The sequence below is a fragment of the Sphaerodactylus townsendi genome, linkage group LG05 (genome assembly GCF_021028975.2).
Source record: "Sphaerodactylus townsendi isolate TG3544 linkage group LG05, MPM_Stown_v2.3, whole genome shotgun sequence".
In the NCBI taxonomy this organism is placed as follows: Eukaryota; Metazoa; Chordata; class Lepidosauria; order Squamata; family Sphaerodactylidae; genus Sphaerodactylus; species Sphaerodactylus townsendi.
This window is the reverse complement of record NC_059429.1, coordinates 21,480,814-21,507,761: the sequence shown is the minus strand read 5'-3', so window position 1 is coordinate 21,507,761 and position 26,948 is coordinate 21,480,814. Positions and strand designations below refer to the sequence as shown.

The window sequence follows — 26,948 nt, the reverse complement described above, 5'->3', positions numbered from 1 at the left end:
CCTCATAGGGAAGGGTGCTCCAGTCCCTCAATCATCCCTTTGTTGCCCTTCTCTGCACTTCTTTTTTTCTATCTCCTCAATATCCTTTTTTGGAGATGTGCGGCGACCACTGGTGAACTGGACACAGTACCTCCAAGTATGTCGCATCTTCACTGCTTTCTATATAAGCGGGCATGACAATCTTTGCAGTTTTATTATCAATTCCTTTTCTAATGATCCCTGTAGCATAGAGTTTGCCTTTTCACAGCTGCCATGCATTGAGTTGACATTCCCATGGAACTATCAACTAAGACGCTTCTTAAATCCCTTCTCTCCTCGGGTCTGTGACTGATAGCACTGACCCCTGTAGCGCAGGTATGTGTGAAGTTTGGATTTTGCCCCTATGTGCATCACTTTTACATTTTGCTAAGCATTGAACTGTGCATTTGCCATTTCCTGAGCCCACTCACCTAATTTATCAAGGTCCGGGCATTGGAGCTCTTCGCAATCCTTTGTGGTTCCTCACCACCCCTACATAATTTGGTATCATCTGCAAACTTGGCCACCACGCTACCCACCCCTACTTCCAGGTCATTTATGAATAGGTTAAAGAGCACTGGTCCCAAAACGGATCCTTGGGGGACACCACTCTCCACATCTCTCCATTGTGAGAACTTCCCCATTTACACCCACTCTTTGTTTCCCCTGTTTCTCAACCAGTTTTTAATCCATAGGAGGACTTCCCTCTATTCCTTCATATTAGCTGAGTTTTCTCAACAGTCTCTGGTGAGGAACTCTTGTCAAAAGCCTTTTGGAAATCCAAGTAGACAATGTCCACCGGGTTCACCCCTGTCCACATGCCCTGTTTACACCCCTCAAAGAACTCTAGTAAGTTTGTGAAGACAGGATTTGTGCTTCTGCAAAAGCCATGCTGACTCCTCTTTCTCAGCAGGTCTTGCTTTTCTAAGCATGTTTTATAATTTTATCTTTAAATGATAGATCTTCTACTAATTCTACTCAGGGAACAGATAAATCAAACTGACTGGCCTGTAATTTCGGTCCCCCCTAGATCCTTTCTCTTAAAGATTGGTGTGACATTGGCCATCTCTCCAGTCTCTCAGTGGGGATGGAGCCTGATTTCTCTAGGGATAAGTTGTATATTAAAGTGAGAAGATCAGCAATTTCACAAGCTTGAGCTTCTTTAAGAACTCTTGGGTGAATGCAATCTGGGCCAGGGATTTGTAACATTTAGTTTATCAATGGCTGCCAGAACTTCTTTCTCCTTGTCTACCACTATCTTCGCTAGTTCCCTCGGATCTCTCTTCCTAAGAAGCTTAGTTCAGGTGCAGGAATGTTCCTCACCTCCTCTTGGGTGAAGACAGATGCAAAGAATTCATTCAGCTTCTCTGCAATCTCCTGCCATCTTTTAGCACACACCCTTTGTTCCTTTTGTCATCTAACGGCCTACCGCCTTCCCTTGCTGGCTTTCCTGCTTTTGATGTACTCTGAAGAACTGTTTGTTGCTGGTCTTGATGTTCATAGCCATGCTGCTCTCATAATCCTTTTTTTTTTGCCTCCCTTACAGCTAACTTGCTTCTCTTTGCCACCATTTGTGTTCCCTCTCATATTCTTCATCAGCCAAACTGGACTTCCATTTTCTAAAAGACATTTTCTTTTTTTTCTGGATAATTTCCTCAACCTCTCTTGTTAACCATGGTGGCTTTCTTTTGGACTGGGTGCTGCCTTTTCTAACCTGTGGCACACATTCCAGCTGAGCTTTTATTACTGTGTTTTTAAATAACCTCCAAGCATCCTGGACAGTTTTGACTCTCTTGATTTTCCCTTTCAGCTTCCTCCTCTAAGCAAGACTCATCCCCTCATCTCTTTGAGTAGAAATTTCCCTTTCTGAAGGCTAATGTAACTACATTAGTAGTTGCCACTCTTGTTCTGCATGCTGAGATACTGAATCTGGACAGCATTGTGGTCGCTGTTCCCTATAGGCTCGCCAACAACACTGACTTCTCCCTCTGCACCAGGTCCTGGGTCCCACATAGAATTAGTGATCTAGGATCACCTCTCCCCTTGGTTGGTTCCACAACCATCTGCTCTAAGCCACAGTCATTTAGTAGCATATCCAGGGAATGCTCTCTCCTCCTTTACTATGACCTGAACATGCATTTTTTCCAGTTTATATGGGGATAGTTAAAATCACCCATTACCACTCACATTTTTGTTTTTGTTGGCCTCTCTAATTTCTTTTTTTTCCATCCTCAGAACTCCTCTTTGTGCACTTTGGTCAGGGGACTCCATAATATGTATTCCTAATATTAAACTGTTCCTCTCACACCTGGTATTGATATCCACAGTGATTCTGTAGGGGGAACCAGCTCCCCTTGCATTGTCTATTTTATGTGATACTATGCTCTCTTTGATGTAAAGGGCAACTCCACCCCAATGCGCCCTGTCCTATCCCTTCCTATAGAGCCTGTAGCCTGGTATAACAGCATCCCACTGGTTCTCCCCATTCCACCATGTCTCTGTAATGCTCCACTATATCAAAAGTCCTCCTCTCAAAACTCTGTAATTCTAGCTCCCCCCATTTGTAGGTTGGGTCGAATGCTTCTACCATTAGCATAGAGACACCTGTATACCCCTGTCTCTGTCCTTAACCTGGGATTGGATGTGCTTTACCCCTCAAGTCTTCTTTTGTAGACACTATCCCTTGTCACATGCACATTGCTATGTTCCTCAGCTTGTATGTGGTTGGATTTAGAAAACCTCCCTCTCTGTCTGCATCCCCATGGACTCTGTATTCAAACCTAAGTCACCTCAGCTCCTGTCGGCTTTCCCCAGTGATCAGTTTAAAAGCTGTTCTGCCACCTTTTAATGTTGAGCGCCAGCAGCCTGGTTCCTCTTGAGTTAAGATGAAGCCCGGGTCTCCGCTTGTGGCTACAGGCCTACCTTGTCCTGCAAGTTGTTCCCCAGTTCCCTGGACAAATCTGAAACCTCTCCTTGCCTTTTCCTACTAACCACCTTCTCATCCACTTCAGCATTGAGACCCTGTATCTCCGCTTGCCTAGCTCTCGGGCCTAAGCGCTATGGAACGGGTAGCATTTCTGAGACATGCCACCTTGGAGGTCCTGACTTCAACCTGTTTCCTAGCAGCCTAAATTCTAGCTTCCAGAACCTCCCGGGCTACATTTCCCAAATGTCGTTGGTGCCACTGTGGGACCACAACTGCTGGGACTCCACCTCCTAGCACTGTCTAAAGCTCATCTAGACGTAAGCTGACATCCTGCTAACCTTTCTCGCACCAGTGCAGGCAAGTCACCATGCGGTCATCACGCCTCTGCCACAAACCTGCTAACTCTCTACATTTCTAATGATCGAATCACCCACTACAAGGAGCCCCCACCTCCCCTAAGGGGTATCCCTCAGTGCGTAGAGGGATAGCTGGATCACCAGTTAAGGAAGGGGATCCCATCTAAGGGAGCATCTTCCCCACCTCAGACTGGCACCCTCCATCCCTCAAGGCCTTCATTCTCCATGACCATCTGGAAGAGATGTCACCTTGGGAGTGGGACCCGGCTGTTAGGTCCCTGAAAGCCTGCCTGTCACCCCTCTCTGCCTCTTTCTAGCTTCTCCAGGTTTGCCACCTTTGGCTTCAAGAGAGAACGCACAATGCCTCCTTGAGTGCCAGGGAGCTCATTGCAGCGAGGGCACACCCTACTCTAACTTCTGTCCTAGTGGCAGATAGTCATACATGTGACACTCAGTGCAAAACACTGGAAAGCCCCCATCCCCTGCTGGCTTTCTGCCTTCATATCTGATTTGTTTAGATGCTATTTAAATATTAAGCTTTTAGTCACTGCCCCTGGAGCTATATCTGCATCGCATCTATCTGTCAAATATGTCCTATTAATTTAAAAAACAAAAAAATTAAATTAAAATTGGTTCCAGAGACTGAACTAAAGCCCCACCTCTGAGGACAAAAGCCCCACCTCTCAGGACAAAGAGGAACAAGAGATGAACTCTGTTAACCCCTGTTAAGCCCCACCTTCCAGATTCAGCAGCCTTAGAAGGAGAAAAAGAGATAACCCCTGTTAAAATAACACTGTTTTAAAAGCTGTGGCTTTGAGAAAAGCCCTCCAAAATGAACACCAGCAGGTCACTCTGCTCTTCCTGGCCAAGTCTCTCACGTTATTGACAAGAACTCCAGAGCGCAGAGACTTTAAGAACATAAGAACTAGCCTGCTGGATCAGACCAGAGTCCATCTAGTCCAGCACTCTGCTACTCACAGTGGCCCACCAGGTGCCTTTGGGAGATCACCTGCAGGATGTGAAAGCAATGGCCTTCTGCTGCTGCTGCTGCTCCCGAGCACCTTACAATGGAAAGGTCGAAACCCTTACCTTTGAAGGCCCACAAAGGATATTGAGAGCCATCCCACTGGGTGGGATAATGGAAAGGTCAACTTTATTTAATTTTACATCGATCAAGGGATTTGCAGCACCCTCAGGCTAACCCATTCCAAACAGAGCCACAGTGTTGGGTGTGGGTAGAAAACACAGGGCGTGGCTTACTCTTATCATATACTGTACAGGCAAGGACACCCTGGTGCTGTGCCCTGAGCCAACAAGTGTCTGATTAGGTTCATCACTAAGCCTTCTCGAGGGAGCTGTGTCAAGTCCTTCTTTTCCCCTTAGCTGGGAGGTCTGAGAGCTGAGAATGCCATACCTCAAGCAAAGGGGTTCCTGACCCAGGTCCACACGACCCTGGGCTTTTCTGAGAACTGCCCCTTCGTCCTGTGAACTTCACCATTTTTAGGTTATTTGCTGGGCTTACTTATTATCCTATCATTGCTATAGACCCGTGGTGGCGAACCCATGGCACTCCAGATGTTCATGAACTACAATTCCCATCAGCCCCTGCCACCATAGCCAATTGGTACTGTCACAAATATTACACCCATACGTACTCCAACTCACTAGGTGAGTATCATTTTAACATTATCTTACTATCACAAATATACAAAAAATGTTTAGTAAGTACACCGTCAGGTATAGCTATAAAACCTCTAGATTAGGTTTTTATTTCAGCAGTCCTTTGTCAAGCCAATAATTGTTGTACAAAGTATTCTTTTTCTTACTCCTCTAGGAGCACAACTGTTTTTTCTTACACTAGATAGTTTCCAAACTGACTTTCAAGTTTCACTTGAATGGCTCTTCTTTAAATAGTCCTTCCCTCTGGATATCAGGATCTCATTTTTCTTGTATACTGTGATGCTTATTGATGTTTCCGAGTATTGATATTGCTGATATTGATATTGTTACTTATACTATTGTTGTGCGCCGCCCCGAGCCCTTTGGGGGAGGGCGGGATATAAATTGAATAAACTAAACTAAACCACTCACGCAATGTTCACCAGGCCGCGAGTACTGTCTCCAACATGGAACAAAAGGGGTGAAGGCAGACACTGGCCCTTAAGCAGCAGTAGCGTAGTGACTAAGAGCAGCAGTGGCGTACCGGTAGTAGCTAAGAGCAGCAATGGTGTAGTGGCTAAGAGCAGGTGCAGTCTGATGTGGAAGAACCGGGTTTGATTCCCAGCTCTGCCACTTGAGTTGTGGAGGCCTATCTGGGGAATTCAGATTAGCCTGTGCACTCCCACACATGCCAGCTGGGTGACCTTGGGCTAGTCACAGCTTTTCGTGTGTCTCTCAGCCCCACCCACCTCACAGGGTGTTTGTTGTGAGGGGGGAAGGACAAGGAGATTGTAAGCCCCTTTGAGTCTCCTACAGGAGAGAAAGGGGGGATATAAATCCAAACTACTACTACTACTACTACTACTACTACTACTACTACTACTCCCCCTCCTCCTCCCCCTCCCCCATCCTGCCATGGAAACTTGCTGGGTGACTTTGGGCCATTCGCTTACTCTCAGTCTAACCTACCTCACAGGGTCGTTGTGAGGGCAAAACAGTATACCACTTTGGGTCCCCCCTTGAAAGGCAGAGCAGCAGTGGCATAGTGGTCAAGAGAAGGTGCACTCTAATCTGGAGAACTGGGTTTGATTCCTTGCTCTGCCACTTGAGCTGTGGAGGCTTATCTGGGGAACTAGATTAGCCTGTGCACTCCAACACATGCCAGCTGTGTGATTTTGGGCTAGACACAGCCTTTCGGAGCTCTCTCACTCAGCCCCCCCCCCACCTCACAGGGTGTTTGTTGTGGGGGGGGGGAGGAAGGGTAAGGAGATTGGAAGCCCCTTTGAGTCTCCTTACAGGAGAGAAAGGTGAGGGGTATACATCCAAACTTCAGATCCTCTGAAGATGCCAGCCACAGATGCAGGCGAAACGTCAAGAGAGAATGCTGCTAGAACACGGCCATACAGCCTGGAAACCACACAGCACCCAAGCGATTCCAGCCGTGAAAGCCTTCGACAATACAATAAATGCTACCCTTTATATAGGCTTGTGGCTGAAACAAAGTTCTGTACCCCTCCTATCTCAGTGGAAAATGAAAGCCAGAATGACCACGTCCTTTCACATTTCCCAGACAAAGACACAGAAACTTCTCATGCACAAGATCGTCCCTCTACCTGCTGTGGTCTACCACTTTGGTTTACTTTGCACTTAAAGCAGAGAGAATGTTTGTTCTTTGGGCTGAAGACACACTTTGAAAAAATAGCCCGATTAACAGGAACTAACGATTCAAATCAAAACTCCACAGCTGCAGTGCGTGATGTACAGGGCTGACAACTCCCGGTTGGAAAATTCCTGGACGCTTGGCGTTAGAATATGAGGTAGGCAACGTTTGGAGAAGGGAGGGAACTCAGCAGGGTCTAATGCCGCAGCGACCACCCTTCAAAGCCTCCAGGGAATTGATCTCTGTAGGCTGAATTCCCACTGAAAATTTAATCTTGATACAACCAAGTTTCAAAAGAATAGGCACCTTCTCATCCAGGTTCCAACATCCTCACTGCAGCATGTTTCTAGGGAAGACGTCTAGGCCTGCCCCTTCGGGGACTGCCTGCTGTCAGGGGTGCAATTGTTAAACAAGCAGCACCAAAATTTCAGAGTATCTTTAGGAGCCCCTCATGATGATACCACCCAGGTTTGGTGAAGTTTGGTTCATGGGGGCCAATGTTATGGACCCTCAAAGGTGTAGCCCCCACCTCCTATTAGCTCCCATTGGAAACGATGGGGGATGGGGGTGTACCCCATTTGGGAGTCCATAGCTTTGGACCCCCTGGACCAAACTTTACAAAACCTGGGTGGTATCAGTAGGAGACTCTTCTGATGAGACCGCCCAGGTTTGGTGAAGTTTGGTTCATGGGGGCCAAAGTTATGGACCCTCAAATGTGTAGCCCCTGTCTCCTATTAGCTCCCATTGGAGTGTTTTTTTTCCCAAAAGGGTGCATATACAAGCAGGTCCAGAAAAATCCCGTGATAAGGGGCGGGGGGGGGGGAGCGCTAGAAACGGGACTGATCTGTGTTCTGCGGTTCGGCTGTGAGGAGATCTCGAGGGAACCTGGATATTTCAGGTGACTATCCCAGGATTAATCGCCAGTGGGAAATCGCCCCTAGAGCTCAATTGTAATTCCTAGAGTCTGCAAACCCCAGATGGTGATATAACAGTCTGCACAGCGCATCTGTGTGCACATATTCTTACTGATGTGTGCTACAGCCGCCCAACCTCTGTCAAAAAAAGGGGGAGGATTGCAGACCTTCCGTTTTCTTATCCAAGGCGCCAATCCAGACTGGGATTCTCGTAGAGTATTTGTGGAACCAGTTTTGCACTGTCAACTAATTTAATAATACTACCCAGCATTTAAGTAGCCCCATGGCATGGAGTGGTAAGCTGCAGTACTGAAGTAAAAAGCTTTACTCCCAACTGGAGCTTGATCCCAATGTAAGTGGGTTTCAGGTCGCCACTCGCCAGCTTGAGGTTGACTGCAGCCCATCCTTCCGAGGTTGGTAAAATGAGTACCCAGCTTGCTGGGGGTAAAGTGTAGACGGCTGGGAAAGGCAACGGCAAACTACCCCGTAAACAATCCGTCGTGATGTGATGTCACCCCATGGGTCAGTAAAGATGTGGTGTTTGCCCCTTTACCCTTCTATCTTTTCAATATTTAAGAAATGTACAGCACTATGATCTCTCGAGTGCAAATGAGAACAAACGGGGGAAAGTCCTGAGGCAGGCCAGCATGGTGAAGTGGCCTTTTCCAAGCTTTTTGACGTCACAGTACCCTTGACCTCACTCTTCAGCAGCAGTGGCGTAGTGGCTAAGAGCAGGTGCACTCTGATCTGGAGGAACTGGGTTTGATTCCCTGCTCTGCCGCCTGAGCTGTGGAGGCTTATCTGGGGAATTCAAATTAGCCTGTACACTCCCACAAACACCAGCTGGGTGACCTTGGGCTAGTCACAGCTTCTCGGAGCTCTCTCAGCCCCACCCACCTCACAGGGTGTTTGTTGTGAGGGGGGGAAGGAAAAGGAGTTTATAAGCCCCTTTGAGTCTCCTAAGAAGAGAAAGGGGGATATAAATCCAAACTCCTCCTCCTCCTCCTCCTCTTCTTCTTCTTCATACCTCATGGTACCCCTGCCATCCTCCCCCCCCCCACCTTCCCCTCCCAGTTCTCCTGCTTGCCACCACCCTTCCCACCTTCCCCTCCCAGGGTGAATGGAAGCACGGGGGGGGAGTGGCTGCTGACCTTGGGGCAGGCCCTGCCCCCTGGGCCAGCAGGAGACACCGCAAAAGTGAGGGGGGGTAGCGTTGCCGCGGTACCCCTGGGACATGCTCACGGAACCCCAGGGTACCACGGAACCCTGGTTGAGGGTCATTTTAGGATTTAAAAAGACCCAGGTTTCAGTTACCACTCTTCTGTGGAAGTGCAAATGAACTTTGGGGCATTCAGTTTCACCTACTTCACAAAGGGGAAAACACCTCTTTAAGCTGCATTGGATTCCCACTGGAAGAGAGAAATAAATACCCACGGAAGACCAAAGGCCCTCCTCATCTCTGCATTAGCCCACCAGATGCATTGAAAGGAAACCTCCTGGCCTGCAGAGCACAGTGATTGGTGGGGCAGGCTAGGACCAGAGAATCTGGGTTCAAATCCTCATTCTGCCTCAAAGCACACTGGATGATTTTGGGCATCACAATCCTCCCCTCCTTCACATCTCTGCATAGCCTACCCCACAAGTTTGTTGTGAAATAAAGAGGAAGGTTGGAGCATCACAAACACTGCCCTGAGCATCTTGGGGAAAGGGCAGGATAAAAATGCAATAGTGAAGACCTAACAAACCCCCTGCTAGATTAATCCAAAGGTCCACATAGCCCACCATTCATTCATTCATTCATTCATTCATTCATTCATTCATTCATTCATTCATTCATTCATTTCCCACCCAATCCCCAAAGGGCTCCAGGCGGGTTACAACAAGCTTAGAACATTAAAATATGGCACTCAGCTCCAACTGGCTGAACACACATTAACAACCATCGACCCATGCTGGAAAATGATGCTCTTCTCACAGTCAATGGGAGGCAAACCTTTTCTTGCCCAAAGACAGTCTCCAAACAGGTCGTGCAACAAACCAAGATCTGTCCTCATATCCACTTGTTCATTTGCCAATGTTATACATGCCCTCAAATGTCAGCAGTGCCCTTCCACTTGAACATTGCACATATAGCTCAGTCCCTCCTGTTTGCGTGAACTCCGAGGCTTCAGCTGTCCGTTCTGACTGACTCTCTTTTTCTCCAGTCTTCGCGGAGTTCTTCATTTTTTTTTTGGTCTCTTACCCCACCATGGCCAGCTAAACGTGTTTAAGGAGGACGGGAAGCTGACAGCTCTCCGTGCTGTTTGTTCCCCAGGAATCGGTAATCAGAGCTTGACTGATACTATACCAGTGGTGGCGAACCTATAGCATGGGTGCCAGCGGTGGCACTCAGAGCCCTCTCTGTGGGCTTTTCCAAACAGAGTGCCCCCTCCACACATCTAGGCTGGCCTGGGCTGCTGGGCTCGATTATTAGCATTAAACCAAGACCTAGTTTTGAGGAAGCAGTGTAGGTAACCCTGTTAAGCGCTGTTAAACTAAAGCGCAATCCTTTACCTGGAAGTAAGCTTGGTTGCTGGCAATGGGGCTTGCTTCTGAGTAAACCCTCCTAAATCGTGATTCACCTGTTGGAAGAGTTGCACGGTTGCTTCAAAGCAAAGCCACAGACTACCACCAAGCTTACTCCTGAGTAACGGAGCCAACCGTTTTTTCTAAACAAAAACCTCAGTATTAGGTTAAATTACCGTGTTGGCACTTTGCGATAAATAAGTGGGTTTTGGGTTGCAATTTGGGCACTCGGTCTCAAAAAGGTTCGCCATCACTGTGCTAGACCTTTAGCTGTCAGGGCTAATTTAATCGACAGACCTTCCCACCCTATGTGAATTTGTAAAAAAAATAATTCGAAATAGCCTGCTGGATCATACTACGAAAGGTCTGTCCAGGCCTGCATTCTCTTTCCCTGGCCCTGGCCAATCCCGTGGCTCTGGGAAGACTGCCGTCACAGCAAGAAAGCAACAGTCTTCCAGTTACGGAAACCCTGGATATCCCTTGCAATTATGATTCACCCTGCTGAGGTCCTTGCCCTCCCCAGATTCCATCCCCAAATCTTCAGGAATTTCCCAAGCTGGATTTGGCAACCATCCCTACAGCGTGGAGAGAACTGGCGGCGTTCCTTCGACCGCAAACCTGCCCGAAAAAATGCATCCCTTTCCACGTCACACGACCTCATATTCATTCAGCTAACAAAGCTTTTGCACAGTATTTATCTTTATTTCCTGGCCCACCCCTCTTCCCAGGGCACAGTTTGAGCTGAAAAGCCTTTGTGGTTATGCCGGCTCAATTTGCTAAAATTATCCTAGGTGCACAGACACCAACACACGTCCGCGAGATACCTTGGAATGTGACCAGGGGCAAAATAAAAGCTGTTCTCTGACCTGCTGCAGCCAGGATCTCTCTCCAGCCAGGCAAGCTTCTGTGTGTTGTAGCAACAATACACATGGGATGCAGGTTGCAACGGTAAGAGACTTGTGGGGTTTCCCTTCTCACTTGTTTGCTTTTCTGGTCACAATGGAACGAGTCCTCAGCCGGGCTCTCGCCTCCCCCTTCACTGTTTGCTCTGGAAGGGAGAAACAGGCTTTGAACAAGGTCGGGGAAACAGCCAAAAATTCAGCTCCCCCATCAGTTGTTATCAAAGATCAGAGGTGTTTTTTCAAAGAGGGGGGCAGGAGGAGAGAACAGACACCCTATCTCAGTGGTTCCCAACCTTCCTAATGCTGCTACCCTTTAACACAGTTCCTCATGTTGTGGTGATGCCCAACCCTAACATTTATCCATTTTACAGATGGAGAACACTGATGCAGAGAGTCTTGAAGCAATTTCAGAAGGGCCGCTCAACACCCCTGGGGTCACGACCCACAGGTTGAGAACCACTGCCCGATCTGCTTTTCTGGCAAAGAATCTTGCAGAGTTGTCAAGATGACAGGACAACTTTATCACGGCATGAATCAGAGCACTCCCTGCAAAGAAATGTCAGGTCACAGATCCTGCACATGTTAGTCACAAGTCTGACAAACTGATTAATGTTGCACTGTTAGGTCTCGAACCTCGAAGCAATAAACGGACTCTGTATTGTTGATCAGCAGTGTTTATTGATCGGCATCGAAACACCCAGCTTCTGGGGAACCTGGCTTTTGCTACCTGTTTTATTACAACATTGATCCCCCCTCCCTTTCCCCCAGGAAGGTGAGAAAGAGTTCGTCTGGAGCAGAGGCACCCCAAAGTTCGGCGATAGACAGAGATAAAGCCACCTGGCACCCAACCACCACAGGACAATGGAAGCAATCCCATTTCCCATGAGACTAAAGTGTCAGGGGAAAGCCTAGTTATCTGCACGGAGTGTGAAGCCATAAAGCACAGATCAAGGAAAGAATGTCCCAGAATAGCAGTGATAACATATAGCAGGCTGGTTACATATATCTTGTAGCAGTTACAATGAGTTAGGAATGCATCTCAATCACTAGATAAACCCCCCCGACATGCATGCACCAGCCTGTCACAAAAAGCACATGCAAAGGTTCAGTCTCAGAAAGCATGCTGGCTTCCGTTGTATTGTTGAATGCTTCCGTGGCCAGAATCAACTGGCTGTCGTGGATTTTCCAGGCTGCATGGCTGTGGTCTGCTAGTTTTAGCTCTTAACATTTCACCTGCATCTATGGTTGGCATCTTCAGAGGCATTACTTCCTATTACTGTATTACTATTTGACTTGTGAGCGCATCGTCCTCCACGTCTGGGGAACACAAGAAGGGCTTACATGATTATGCCGCATATTGATTCCCTAGACTGGACAGGCTATTAGTTGTTCGAAGTGGTCAAGCCCAGGACAGTGAGGGTGAAATGGGTGTCTTATTTGGAATTTCTTCATCTTCATTGTTTATATTTGACTTTCACATGCGACTAATCATTGAATCTGCCAACAATTACAAGAGAGGACCCTGTTCTAGGGACACTACTTCAGAATCTATTGGACTGAAGACCTGTTGAATTACCAATGATTCTGATATGGAATTATGACATGTATTGCCGAAGGCTTTCACGGCTGGAATCACTGGGGTGTTGTGGGGTTTGTTCTGATACCATTTTTCCCGACATTTCGCCCGCATCTGTGGCTGGTGTCTTCAGAGGATCTGATGGTAGTAAAGCAAGTGGAATATATATACCTGTGGAATGTCCAGGGTGGGAGAAATCACACTTGCTAATTGCACCCTTTACACTTCTTAACTAATGCAAACGGCAGCTTTGGAGGGTATGTATGTATGTATGTATGTATGTATGTATGTATGTATGTATGTATGTATGTATTTATTTATTTATTTATTTATTTATTTTTGAGTTTTTTATACCACCCTACCCCCAAAGGGCTCTGGGGGGTTAACAACATAGTGATACAGCATACAATTAAAACCCATTTAAAATAAACAACAGCGATCAGCATATAAAAACAGCGTCGGCAATAAATCCTTAATAAAACCCTCCCAGATGGGAGGGAAGGGTCCCATAGATGGTAGAGGGACCCCAACACAAGAGGCTAAAATAGGGGAGGGGAGGGGTGGGAGGGGGGCGGGGGCACATCAGCGGCCGGACACTCCAAAAGCCCGGTGAAACAACTCCGTCTTACAGGCCCTGCGGAACTCACCGAGATCCAGCAGGGCCCGGACAGCTGAAGGAAGAGTGTTCCACCAGGCAGGAGGCCAGCTGCATCATTGAGGGGCCGGGAACCAGCAGCAGATATGGCATTATACTCCACTGAGCTCCGTCCCCAAACCCTGATCTCTTCACCCCAAATCCCAACCCAGAATTAGCAACACCAATCCAGAAGTGACTCTGGAGTGTTTGTGACATACACCCCTCCCCAGTTCCACTACCAAGAACCCCCAAAGGTTCCAAGTACGCGGCTGCCAACTCTACATTCCTGGCTTTCCTCCACTTCTTTAGACTAGGTTTCAAAAGAATCCAACAAGTGACCATACAACATGGAAGGTACAGAGACCTCAGTAATCATCCCATAGCTAAATTTTAAAGTCCAAGGGCTGAGTATTAAAAAAGCAATAATAATGAACTGGAAACAACATGTATTAGAAATCTAACCCAAATCACAAGGAAGTGACACCCGGCGCTCACCAGCATTTAACAAGCTAACATGAATCTCTCCAAAGAAAAAGAGAGGGATGTTCCCCCCCCCCCATGTGGCCCATTCTCATAAGATTTAAAGCAACAGTCATGCAATAAGAACATGCCTCTGTGCTATGAGCTCTCTCAGTCGAAGTCACAGATAAATAGAGACAAGCCACAGCCAAAGTCACTTCTGTGTCTACAGGGAGGCCCCCATGCCAAATTTCCCAATCATTTTATGATTAGTCGCAGTCCCCATTTTGTGGATTTAAAAAAAATATATAAATAAAAGGAAACACTTCTTCACGCAACGTGTGATTGGTGTTTGGAATATGATGCCACAGGAGGTGGTGATGGCCACTAACCTGGATAGCTTTAAAAAGGGCTTGGACAGATTTATGAAGGAGAAGTCGATCTATGGCTACCAATCTTGATCCTCTTTGATCTGAGATTGCAAATGTCTTAACAAACCAGGTGATCGGGAGCAACAGCAGCAGCAGGTCATTGCTTTCACATCCTGCATGTGAGCTCCCAAAGGCACCTGGTGGGCCACTGCGAGTAGCAGAGAGCTGGACTAGATGGACTCTGGTCTGATCCAGCTGGCTTGTTCTTATGTTCTTATGTGGATACGCCCACTCCCTGTCCGGGAAAAATCAGAAGTGCCAAGAGAGGCAACAAGATTGCAAACCCATGATTGAAATTTCCATAAAAAAAAAATCCTGTTCCACGTAAAATGTCAGAATGCTTTTACTGGACTAATGAATCAACTCTTAGCCATGCAGGAAGGCCAATTTACTCTCTCATTTCAACCTCCCTGATCTTTACAGGATTAAACTCTTCAGTGGGCCGATGGAGTCAACAAGATTGCAAAACCATTTTTTTTTTAAAGTCCTGTTCCTCGTAAAATGTCAGAATGCTTTTACTGGATTGATGAATCAACTCTTGGCCATGCAGGAAGGCTAACTTACACGCAAATTTCAACCTCCCTGATCTTTACAGAATTAAACTCTTAAGTGTTAAATAGATGCTGCAGTGTTAGCAGCCTATAATTAACCTTGAGATAGCTCTACATCCGGGACCCATGGTTTTTCCAACCAGTTCTTGAGAGAGACAAAGCTTTTTTTTGTACCTAATGTTTTGTGATAAACCCAGGTGAGGCAATCTATACATTTCCAACACCTTTGTGGCAATCCTTTCCTTTTTTTTACCCCATTACCCATCGTGAAAATAAATATTTGTCTAATTGGCTTAATTGAAGACTGAAGGATCCTCCATCTGCTGCCTTTCAACATTTCCTAGTTATCAACAAATTAAAGATTGCAGATATCTCTTATCGGCAACCTCTATTTCACGATTGCTCTGCAAACCCAGGTTGCAGGCCTCAATTTGTTTCTAGGGATGGGCAAACATCCTCAAAGGTTGATGGTTGCAAGCACACAGTTTCCCTGTTGGTTCTGCTGGTTTGCTTATACCTCGTAGGCAACTGATAACAGTATTTATGCATACAACACAGTCATTTAATCCTATAATAGACTGATGTACAAATAATATATTTTACACGGGGGAAAGTGATAGCGGAGCCAGAAGTGATTTTATTCCACTTCTGGTCTTATTTTTTAATCAAGATGGTCCCTGCTATATACCTGCAACAACTTATTAATTACAATTGCAGATGGGTCATGACTAGAGCAAGGTGTAACTCTTTTCCGTCAGTACATCTTCAAGGTCGCTTCTCTGGTATTCCACAAAATGAGCGTTGCTGTCGATTTTGTCCTGATACAACTGATACACTTTCTCATATTCTGCTTCATTGTTCAAAATATAACAACATCAGAACCGATTTGAGAACTGTGTTACCAACAGGATTTATGCTCCTTTCTGATAAAATAAAAATGGCTAAGCTTCTAAATAACTCTAATGTTGAAATCTCTGAAGCTGTTGCTATATTTTTACTCTGTGTACTGCAAGTTGAGCAATAATGATCTTTGTATTGTATTTGAAATTCTTGGCACTGGTTTTATGCCTAATAAAGGTTTTGGATTTGGATTTGGAATAAAGATGGAACAATGTTTTATTTCTGTATAAGATAGGTAGGAACAACCCTGTATTAGATAGAAAGTAGGAATTATAGTTATCTTTTGTATTTGCGTCTGCATGGAACCTCCTTGGCTCAAGGCAGGAATCCACCCCTGCCCCACCTGGGCACGTTCCTTTCATTTGTAAAACCCGGAATGGACATTGACAAAAGGGACCCCAGAAGAAGTGCCTCAATCTGCCTAACCCCACCAGCAGGCAGATAAGGGTGCCATCATCGTTAAGTTTTGTTTCCTGACCCCAAGCACCCAAAGGACTCTTTTGTGCCTTTCCTGCCAGTACCTACGTCATCGCCTCGCCTTACTCCAGCCGCGAAATCCAAGAAGGGACTGCCCATCGGACTCTGATTGGTTCCCATGTATTGTAGCTGTATGATTGGTTGTCATGTATTTTGTGAATGAATGGTTGTAGGCTGTCCCGTATTCTCCTGGACTCCCGACAGGAGAAAGTGTATTTAAGATGTTGTAAATCTGCTAGGCAGGGCAGTTGCTGTGGTGCGGAGGTGCTGACACATCTCAATAAAACCTTTTATTATTTACTATACTCGCTGTGTCGGGTCCCGGTTGTGTTCTCCTGCGCTGCCGAGAGCTGGTTGGTCTGGAGCTATTAAAAGTTACCAGGCAGCGCGGTAACAGAAGTATTATAGCTCCTGAAGTGACTAGATGTGGCGGTCCCTTCCAACTCTAAAATTAAATTAAATCAATGTGCAACAGCAAAAGGGGGATCCAAAGTCTGAGATGCACGAGGGTAAAGCAAAAACAAATCAACAATTTTTCAGGTCAACGCATGAAAATTTCAAAACCATTGTGATTCGCCCCCAGAGAAGGGAACACACGAGCCAAAGGATTCCCCCAGAATCATCCCCCCAAGTGGCACCCCCAAAACTCCAAGCATTCCCAAAGCTGGAATCAGCAACCCTACCAGAGAATGAAAACCTAAACTGAATAACTGTATTGGTTTCAACATTTTTGTTTCTCTTTTTCTGGTTATGTTTAAAAAGAACAAGAAAAAAACACCGGAGCTAAAATTGTAACTCTTAATCTAAAGATTAAGGCATCTGACATAGGCAGAACCTCTCTCTCATGAGGGGATATTGTGTTTATAGGGTGAATCAGCAGACCTGGGTGAACGCAAGTGTGGTTTCTACCACACTAGTGCTTCAGCCACGGCTAGCTTACCCTTAGGTCAAGCCTAGTGAATAAAACAGAGGAGGAAACGAAAGTTGCACAGAGCTTGCACCCTGGTCTGCTTCCCCCAGATTTCACCCCGTCTCCCTCCCCAACTCCGCCCCTCACCGCCAGCTTCTTGGCTATTATGAAAACAGTGCCAGCGCCCCTTGGGAGACAGGAAACCAAAGCAACCTAACCCCTGCACATTCTCAAACTCAGAATGCTGCAGGGCCGGTTTTTTGAGAACAAGGGCAAAGTTAGTCTATCGGGGCCATCCAGTTGGGAGTGACAAAATCTGCCACCCCAGTTTCTCTCAAGCTTGATTTACGAATCAAAGCCAAGGCAGCTAATCCAGTTCAGACCCTGGTTTCTGCATCAACACTGCAACTCCAAATTTGCAAAGAGGCACAAGCAGGCATTCGGTTTGGTTCGGCATGCCCAAGGTCAAATGCCAGCATCCTCCAAAGCTGCCTCTCCTGTTCTACAAGGAAAGAGTGTAAAAATAAGGTACAATTTCACCCTCGGCATTTTTTTTAAAAAAATGTAGGTTTTTAGAAGAAGAAGAAGAAGAAGAAGAAGAAGAAGAAGAAGAAGAAGAAGAAGAAGAAGAAGAAGAAGAAGAAGAAGAAGAAGAAGAAGAAGAAGAAGAAGAAGAAGAAGAAGAAGAGTTTGGATTTATATCCCCCCTTTCTCTCCTGCAGGAGACTCAAGGGGGCTTACAATCTCCTTGCCCTTCCCCCCTCACAACAAACACCCTGTGAAGTAGGTGGGGCTGAGAGAGCTCCAAGAAGCTGTGACTAGCCCAAGGCCACCCAGCTGGCGTGTGTGGGAGTGTACAGGCTAATCTGAATGCCCCAGATAAGCCTCCACAGCTCAGGCGGCAGAGCTGGGAATCAAACCCGGTTCCTCCAGATTACATACACGAGCTCTTAACCTCCTACGCCACTGCTGCTCCATTTGTTACCGTACCTCATGATTTAACTTTACAAATGAAAGCTGCTAACGAGAGCTAGTGTGGTGTAGCCAGCATGGTGTAGTGGTTAAGAGCAGGTGCACTCTAATCTGGAGAACTGGATTTGATTCCCCACTCTGCCACTTGAACTGAGGAGGCTTATCTGGTGAACTAGATTGGCTTGTGCACTCCAACACCTGCAGCTGGGTGACCTTGGACTAGTCACAGTTCTTCTGAGCTCTCTCAGCCTCAGTTATAAGAGAGGAAGGGAAAGGAGTTTGTAAGCCCCTTTGAGTCTTCTTACAGGAGAGGAAGGAAGGATATAAATCAAACTCTTCTACTTCTGCTCTAGGAGCTTCATTGGTTTCAAAAACAAATTCAGCACACAGTTCTCCTGGCCGCATGACACACTCCACAGCCACTGAGTCAACTTATGGTTCTTCCTGACTTGGACTGGATTTTTGTCAGGAGTCATCACTATATCATTTTTTTCATAATTAGGAGGATGGGGAAGAACTTCCCTTGAGCTGCCTACCAAGGGACAATTAGCGGAAATATTATTTATTAAAGAAAGCTAATGCATTTTCCCACTAGCTTTGTCCTGTCCTCCAAGCACAGAGCCAATCCTAGGTTTCTTCCACCTCATGAATACAGGAAGTGCTTCAGAGAAGCCCTGGATGAATCACCTTTACATCTCCTTTATAGAAGGATGCTTGGGAAGGAACCTTCTAGCGTTTGTGGAACCTCCAGCTCCACCTCCAGTGCTCCACTTCCAGGAGCAGCAGTGGCATAGTGGTTAAGAGCAGGTGTACTCTAATCTGGAGGAACCGGGTTTGATTCCCAGCTCTGCCACCTGAGCTGAGGAGGCTTATCTGGGGAATGCAGATTAGCCCGTACACTCCCACACACGCCAGCTGGGTGACCTTGGGCTAGTCACAGTTTTTCGGAGCTCTCTCAGCCCCACCTACCTCACAGGGTGTTTGTTGTGAGGGGGGAAGGGAAAGGGGTTTGTAAGCCCCTTTGAGTCTCCTTACAGGAGAGAAAGAAGGGATATAAATCCAACTCTTCTTCCCCACCCCCAAGGCAGCCATTTTAAGTGGTGCCGAACTTCCGTTCACCAATTCTAAAAGTGACCATAGGCACAAGGATGGGGATCCTTCAAGCAGAAAGTTCCATCTACTATTCCTGTAGAAAATCACTGCACGTTTGCAAATGCTCACAATTTGCAAGGGCTAAATGTTCAATCCTGCCCCAAGGCTAAGCAGATCTCATCAGGTCTCAGAAGCTAAGAAGGGTCTGCTCTAGTTAGTATTTGGATGGGAAACCACCAAGGAAGCCAAAGGTTGGCTATAGCAAACTACCTCTGGCTATCTGTTACCTTGATAGCCCTGTGGGATTGCTCTAAACCAGTGGTGGCGAACCTTTGACACTCCAGATGTTATGAACTACAATTCCCATCAGCCCCTGCCAGCATGGCCAATTGGCCATGCTGGCAGGGGCAGATGGGAATTGTAGTCCATAACATCTGGAGTGCCAAAGGTTTGCCACCACGGCTCTAAACTTTCCACCACCAATTGGCCATGCTGGCAGGGGCTGATGGGAATTGTAGTCCATAACATCTGGAGTGCCAAAGGTTTGCCACCACGGCTCTAAACTTTCCACCACCAAATGTGTATTTCTATGCACATTTACCAGGAAGCAAGCAACATTGACAGGGGTTAGAGACTGTCTTTTGACTAGACCTGAGTAGGATTGCACTATAGCCGTGGTGGCGAACCTTTGGCACTCCAGATGTTATGGACTACAATTCCCATCAGCCTCTGCCAGCACAGCCTATTGACCATGCTGGCAGGGGCTGATGGGAATTGTAGTCCATAATATCTGGAGTGCCAAAGGTTCACCACCACTGCACTATAACATATGGAGACTTGGACTCAATGGAAATAGAGTCATTATGTGTGTAAAGTGCTGTCACGCTTCAGTCAATTTACAGCATCCCTGGTGGAGTTTTCAAGGCAAGTGGTTAAGCAGAGGTGGTTTGCCACTGTCTTCCTCTGCAGACTCTTTCCTGGAGGTATCCTTTCGAGGTTCAACCCCAGTTTAGCTTCTGATGTCTAACAAGATCAGGCTATGCTATACCATTCCACATGCTAAAACCAGCTTGTAGTGGTTAAGAGCAGGTAGACTCTAATCTGGAAAACTGGGTTTGATTCCCCACTCTTTCACAAATCTGGTGAACAGGATAGTTTCCTCACTCCTACACACCAAGCCTGCTGGGTGACATTGGGTTCTCCAGAACTCTCTCAGCCTCACAAGGTGTCTGTTGTGGGGAGAGGAGGGGAAAAGGAGATTGTAAGCCCCTTTGAATCTCCTTACAGGAGAGAAAGGTGGGGAGAAATCCAAACTCTTCTTCTTTTTCAATATAGGATGGAGAAAATCCACCAAGTGGCATAATTCCGTATCAATACCAACTAAAATGTCACAAAATTGTAAGCTTTGAGTCCAATAGAACTATCATTCAGCTGTTAGCTCAGGTCTTCGAGACATCATGTTTACCACTAATAATTAACTGGTATCATTTGTGGATTTATTTCCTCAACCAACTCATATGGCAATCAGCCACTTCTGCCTGCTTAGACATGTCTCGGGGTTGAAAGGAAATCATCAGTTTTTCACTCAGTTTCTTGAAGCCCAAGGACACAGCTGGAAAGGCAAACCATTTAATGGCCCTTTCCCCACTTACCTTGGCCGAAGGTTGCTGCGCGCAATTCCCAGCACGCGCAATTCCTGGTGCGCGCAATTCCTGGCGCGTGCCCTGGCTTCCCCACGACTTCGTGCTCTGCGCGGGGTCATCAAAAGGTGCCATTTCAAAAGGCACCAGGAATTACGCGCGCTGAGGGGGCGTGAGAGAGAGGAAGCGTCGGGGCAGCTGCGTTCTCACTGCCCCTGAAGTGGGGAGTGCAGCTGGACCCCGCGCTACTTGAGGAGAGTAGCGCGGGGCTTAAGGTAAGTGGGGAAAGGGCCAAAGTCTTCAGTGGGTTCTTTGCAACCAACAGAAGTTTCTAGAAACTGGTGTACATATCCATTTTTTAATGTAAAAAAAATGACAAACGAAAAAGGAAGCATTTTTGTTTGTTTTCAGACACTTAGCGACTTAGGAAGACTGTTTCAGCAACGCAACTCCCAGACTCCCTCTTCGTTGCCCGTTGCCATTCTGCAGGGCAGCAGGGTAGGAAAGGACTCCCCAAATCAGCATTGTGTTTCAACAAATAATCAGAAGTGACTCTTTAGGAGCCAGACAAAACCATAGGGCTCTGTCTGAATCCTAGAGCTTCTCGTCAGCACTTCCCAGTATTCGCCAGGAGTGACATCCTGCCACACTGTCATTCCCCCCCATCAGCATCTTTTTCTTCTTCTGCTGTTTGCCAGCCAATGCCTGGCAACCTTACAGATCACAAAATCTTCCACACTCCTATTCCTCTACCACAGGGAATTGGCCATGCGGGCAGGGGCTGATGGGATTTGTAGTCCATGAACATCTGGAGAGCCGCAGGTTGCAGACCCCTGCTCTAGCAGAATGTGTAAAACAGACCTGTTCAGGAGTGTGTGTGTGTGTGTGTGTGTGTGTGTGTGTGTGAGCGCGCGCGCGCCGAGTCCAGTTTTGTTTGTGGGGGTCAGTGGGCCTTCATCATCAGAGACTTGGGCCCCTTCCGCACATGCAGAATAATGCACTTTCCATCCACTTTCACAATTGTTTAAGTGGATTTTGCTATTCCGTACAGTAAAATCCAGCTGCCAAGTGCATTGAAAGTGGATTGAAAGGGCATGTGTGGAAGGGGCCGAAGTGGGAAGGGCAACCTGGGAGAGGAATCAGTGAGAAATCATCCATTCTTTTTCTGAAGTCTTAGGTGCCCTTAAGTCTTTGGAACTATATGGTCGGATACATGCCTCTCTACCTTGTCTGAATGCTTACAACAGCCTTGTAATATAGAACAATATTGGTGGCAAAAGTGCCATCAAGCTACAACCTAATAGCAAAACTAGAAGGTTTTCAAAGTAAGAGACGTTCAGAGATTCTTTGCCATTGCCTTCCTTTGCATGGCAACCCTGGTATTCCGTGGTGATCTCCCACCAAGAACTAACCAGTGCTGACTTTGCTGAGCTTCCCGAGATCTGATAAGATCAGGTTAGCCTGGGAAATCCAGGTTACGGCAAAAACAGGTTAGGGTTGGAAAGAATTAGGCAGGAGAGCTCTGCTTAGAAAAGGAAGAAGGTGGCAGCTTTGTCAGTTACATTTTTAGGCAAATGTGAAATCCCATATATTGGAGGCTCTGGGCAGAGGTGGGATCCAGCAGGTTCTCACAGGTTCCCGAGAGTAGGTTACTAATTATTTGTGTGTGCCGAGAGGGGGTTACTAATGGGTGATTTTGCCACGTGATTTTTGCCTTAGTTATGCCCCTCCTCTCAGCAGTAGCGCGCAGAACTTGAAGCAGTCTAGCAGGAGGTGCACCGGCGTGCGTGGCAGCCTGCGCCTGTGTGCATTCGTTTCCCGCCCAAGGACCGGCGCAGCGGCTGCGTCCTTGCCACAGCCCCGCCCAGGAATGCCCCGCCCCTGGAATGCCTGGCCACGCCCCCATCGTGCCCCGCTCAGTCCCATTGGCGCTACGCCACAGTTTGAATCCCACCACCATGGGAACCTGTTACTAAAATGTTTGGATCCCACCACTGGCTCTGGGCTATTTTTATTGTACGAATTTCAAACTGGGTGATCCGGTCTTATTGACTTGCTTATTATATTATGCCTGCAAGGTCACTGTATGCCCTGAAACGGAGAGAGAGAAGAGTACCAAGAAAGATTGGATACAGAAGATCACAGAATATTCAGAAAAAGCCAAATTAACATTGAAGGACAGTAAAACAGAGAAGCTTGTAGAATGCTGTAAACCTTTTACAGACTATCTATTGAAAAATATGGCAGGAGACAAATAATGCAGGATTTGAGATTTAAAAGAAAACAGCAGACTGAAACAGAATAATGGAAATGATAAAACGTAAATGATACATTGTTTTATTTTAATTAGATGCTTGAATCTAGACTGGATTAGAATTCAACAATGAGACAGTGGGACGTCATTATTTGGTTATTTTCTCTCTTCCTCTTTTTTCTTTTTTGTATTCATGTTCTTCTTTTGTACGGATGTGGTGGGGTGTGAAAGTATTTATGTTTATTTTATTAATTCTTGTACATGTTGAGAAAATAAAATATATATTTTAAAATGAAAAATGTAATTATTAAATCTTTAAAAAATTTAAAATGAAGACCTGTGTGAATTATAACATAATCACTAATTCCACCATTTTATGACATCAATTTTAACCCTAACTATTACCATTTTAAAGTATAAATCTTTCTGACCACACGTATATTTTAATTCTGTGCCACTAAAGGTATTTTGTGCTTGTACCTGCCTTCAGAGTTGCCAAAAGGCCTGGCGAAAAGTATCCTGTCACTTTCACGGAGGCTTAATGAGACAATAGTTACTAGGAGACGTTATTTACTTCGACGCCATGAAAGACTTCCCACACATTAAGACTCTGCTATACAGATATGGCATTTCTGTAAATGCCTCATATGACACCAAACTGAAAAGAACAGGAAAGAGAGAGTTCCACCGAAGGATAAATGATACAAAACCTCCTTCACATCATTCACAAAAAGGCCGCGCCAGGCATAAATCCATACCGTTCGGATCAGCAAATCCAATCTGCAATCGAAGGACACTGTAAAAAAAATTTTTTAGGACTGACTAAAAAATTCAAAGAGCTTTAAGCAACCTTTAGAGTTCCACAGAACTCTTCTTCAGAATCTTTCCCAGTGTTAATTAAAGGGGATCTCCAGTTCCTACCAGTTCTTGCAGACTGCTGCTCAAGAGCGACCTGAAATTCTTCTAAAAGCACTACGGTACCCTCAAAAAATGCACTCACCAAGATGATGAAGCTCCTGCAGGCTGAAGTGTTCCGTTTTTTACTCCTTCGGTGCTTCGGCCCTGCCTCACACACCTGAGCTTAGCTCTCATCTGAACAGCCAGAGGAAGGCCCAGCCCAGCCGAGGAAGGTGGGGCAGGTGGGGCGTGGTGATATCCAGGTGAATTTTGCCTGCAGGCAGCCTTCCTGACAAGGCAGGGTTCCTGTGGTTTTCCGGGTGGAGATTTGAAGACCTGACAAGGAGGTTGTGGGGGAATCAGCCATTTCCTCCCCTCACAGCCAAACAGAAATGTTCACAACTCAGCTGTGTTTGTTGATATCTCTCAGCATCACAGATCGCTGCTTTGCAAAATTCACTGCTTCCTGTCGACAGGAAGCCTGGTCTGGAGGAAAGGGGTTTTTTAAAGCATTCTAGGAAATCTGCTAAAGAAATGCTTTTTCAACAAGACGCCCACCTTTTTCTTATTTCTTTCCTTTTTTTCAACAAGACGCCCACCTTTTTCTTATTTCTTTTCCTTATTTCTTTTCTTATTTTTTTCCTTACCCCAGCCTGCCCTGCCCCACCCTGCCATCACCATCTCATTAACTAAAAAGTGGTTTGTTTGCTGGGTTGCCAAAGGATAGCAGCAAGCGAGCTAGCAGTAAATAAATAAATGTGGGGAAAACTTCTGAGGATTGGGGAGCAATGTTCAGGCAGTTAGATCTATGTGGAGTTTGGAGCACAGTCACTTAGATGGGGGGGAGGGGGCAAGGACAGAGGTATGGCTGCCAACTCCGGGAGGGGAAATGCCTGGACAATTGGGGGTGAGTTTTAGGGACGAATCTCTGTTGGATCCAATGCCGTAGTCGTAGACACCACCTCCAAAGCAGCCATTGTCTCCAGATGAACTGATCTCTGCCACATAAGAACATAAGAACAAGCCAGCTGGATCAGACCAGAGTCCATCTAGTCGAGCTCTTTGCTACTCGCAGTGGCCCACCAGGTGCCTTTGGGAGCTCACCTGCAGGAGGTGAAAGCAATGGCCTTCTGAGGCTGTTGCTCCCAAGCACCTGGACTGTTAAGGCATTTGCAATCTCAGATCAAAGAGGATCCACCTGGAGATTGTAACAGCAGGATCTCTCTAATCAACACCTGGAGATTGACACCCCTACAAAGTGCCCTACCTAAAGTCCACTCTCCAAAGCAGCCCCTTTCTCCAGGGAAACTGTTCCGTTATAATGCCAGGAGATCTCCAGGTCCTTGTCTTGAAGTGGGAAGCCCTCAAACTTATCTCCCAGCCTGGTCTTCTACCAGACAAATTTGAATTCTGGGAAAGCACTCTTTAAATGGGAAACTACCGTGTCACATCGTTAAGACCCTGTTCTCCAGAAATTTCAACTTCTTCAAGGTGTTGGTGTTAACCTTATCAGTGGTGGGATCCAAAAATTTTAGTAACAGGTTCCCTCGCCAGCCCCCCCCCCCTCAGCAAAGGGGGCAGAGGCGTACCTAGGCAAACCTGAGCCCTGGGCAAAACCTGAGTTGTATGCCCCCCCCCATGGGCAGCAACCCCACCACAACCCCCCCAAAATTTTTTGCACCAGGTCATTTCTAAATCATCACATGCTCCAACTCACAAATCTGAACACAGCAATGGTGAAAAACACAGGTTCTTTGATAGAGACTGGTGAGATAAAAGGTGCGAAAGGCTGAGAATCAATGAATTGCAGTACCTGGAAGGGATTAACCCAGTTCAGGGAGTTACATTATTAGTCGCAATTGCTATGTGGAACCTTCACGTTCAAAGGCAGGATGCCTCTCGGAGAGGCGAGGGTGTGGAGATGGAAAAGCGGACCCAATTAGTAACCCCCTCTCTGCACTCACAAATAATTAGTAACCCACTCTCGGGAACTGGTGAGAACCTGCTGGATCCTACCTCTGGCCCTCATGCCTTAGGGACCGTCTGATCCCTTATGTCCCCACTCGGCCTCTGCACTCTGCAGAGGCCAATCTACTGGTGGTCCCAGGGCCCTCTACAATCCGGCTGGCCTCCACCCAGCCCAGGGCTTTCAGTGCACTGACCCCCATCTGGTGGAATTCTTTACCAACGTCCGTCTGGGCCCTGCAGAGCCTTGAACCTTGAATATTATTCCGCTGGGCCTTGGGGGAGGGGGAGGAGAGAGCCGTAGTAAAGATGCCATCCACTACTGATATGTCAGCTGGTCCAACCCTCGCGACGCAAAACGCCATCTGATTTCCTGTATTTATATGTTAAATTCAGTATATTGGTTTCAAACTGTAAGCTTGTATATGTAAAATGTTTTATTTGTACAGTTTTAATGTATGCATTGTACACCACCCACGGCCCTTCAGGGGTGGATGGTCTAAATAATAAATAGATACATTTTACAATATGGGCTGCTGCACCCATCGGCCACATTCAGTTAAAGCCTTGGAGCACCCACACTACAGGATCAACAACAGAAGTGTTGGTAGCAGGGCCAGAGTGACGGAGAACTGTGCCTGGAGCATGTGTGCACCCTGCGCCCCTGCCATGCCCCCAGCCCAGAATGCCCCCTCCACGACCCCCTTGCCCCCACACTGGCGCGCACCCGGGGCAAGACACACGCCCCCCTTCCCCGGGCACTACGCTTCTGGTTGGTAGGTATACATAATGAGCAGAGTTTAGCAGATACCAATACAGACCCAGAAACTAATGAGTTTTGGCACCCAGTGCCCCATTTGACGAAATGGTATGCGCCTGGGGACTTGGGTTACCTGCTCCTGCTTTCAGCATGCTGGGAAGATAAAATAAAGGGAAGGGAGTCCCATAGGTGATGCTTGGAGACTTCCAGGCGAGGCTTGGAGACCTCCTTGAATCATAGCTGATATCCAGACTAACTAGCCAGATTAATTTTCCTGGAGAAATTGGTTCCTTTGGAGGGTGGATTCTATGGCATTATATCCTGCCAAGATCAGTACCATCACCAACCACCACCCCCATCCCAAATTCTCCAGGAATTTCTCAACTTGAAGTGGAAATCCTAGCTGTTAAAGAGAAAGACATGATTC

The 26,948-nt window shown here is 46.7% G+C and overlaps 1 protein-coding gene across 3 annotated transcripts in view; it reads right to left on the bottom strand.

Annotated features, from left to right (window-relative positions):
* Positions 1-23,972, bottom strand: part of B3GNT3 (UDP-GlcNAc:betaGal beta-1,3-N-acetylglucosaminyltransferase 3) — a 34,464-nt gene extending 10,492 nt beyond the window's left edge. The window contains exon 1 of one of the 3 annotated variants that reach the window (XM_048495813.1): positions 23,900-23,972. The gene's annotated coding sequence lies outside the window, so the exon portion shown is untranslated. Of the gene's footprint in view, positions 1-10,922; positions 11,032-23,899 lie in introns of those variants that run through there. The other 2 variants (XM_048495815.1, XM_048495814.1) reach the window with 2 other exon arrangements.
* Between the last annotated feature and the right edge of the window lie 2,976 nt (positions 23,973-26,948).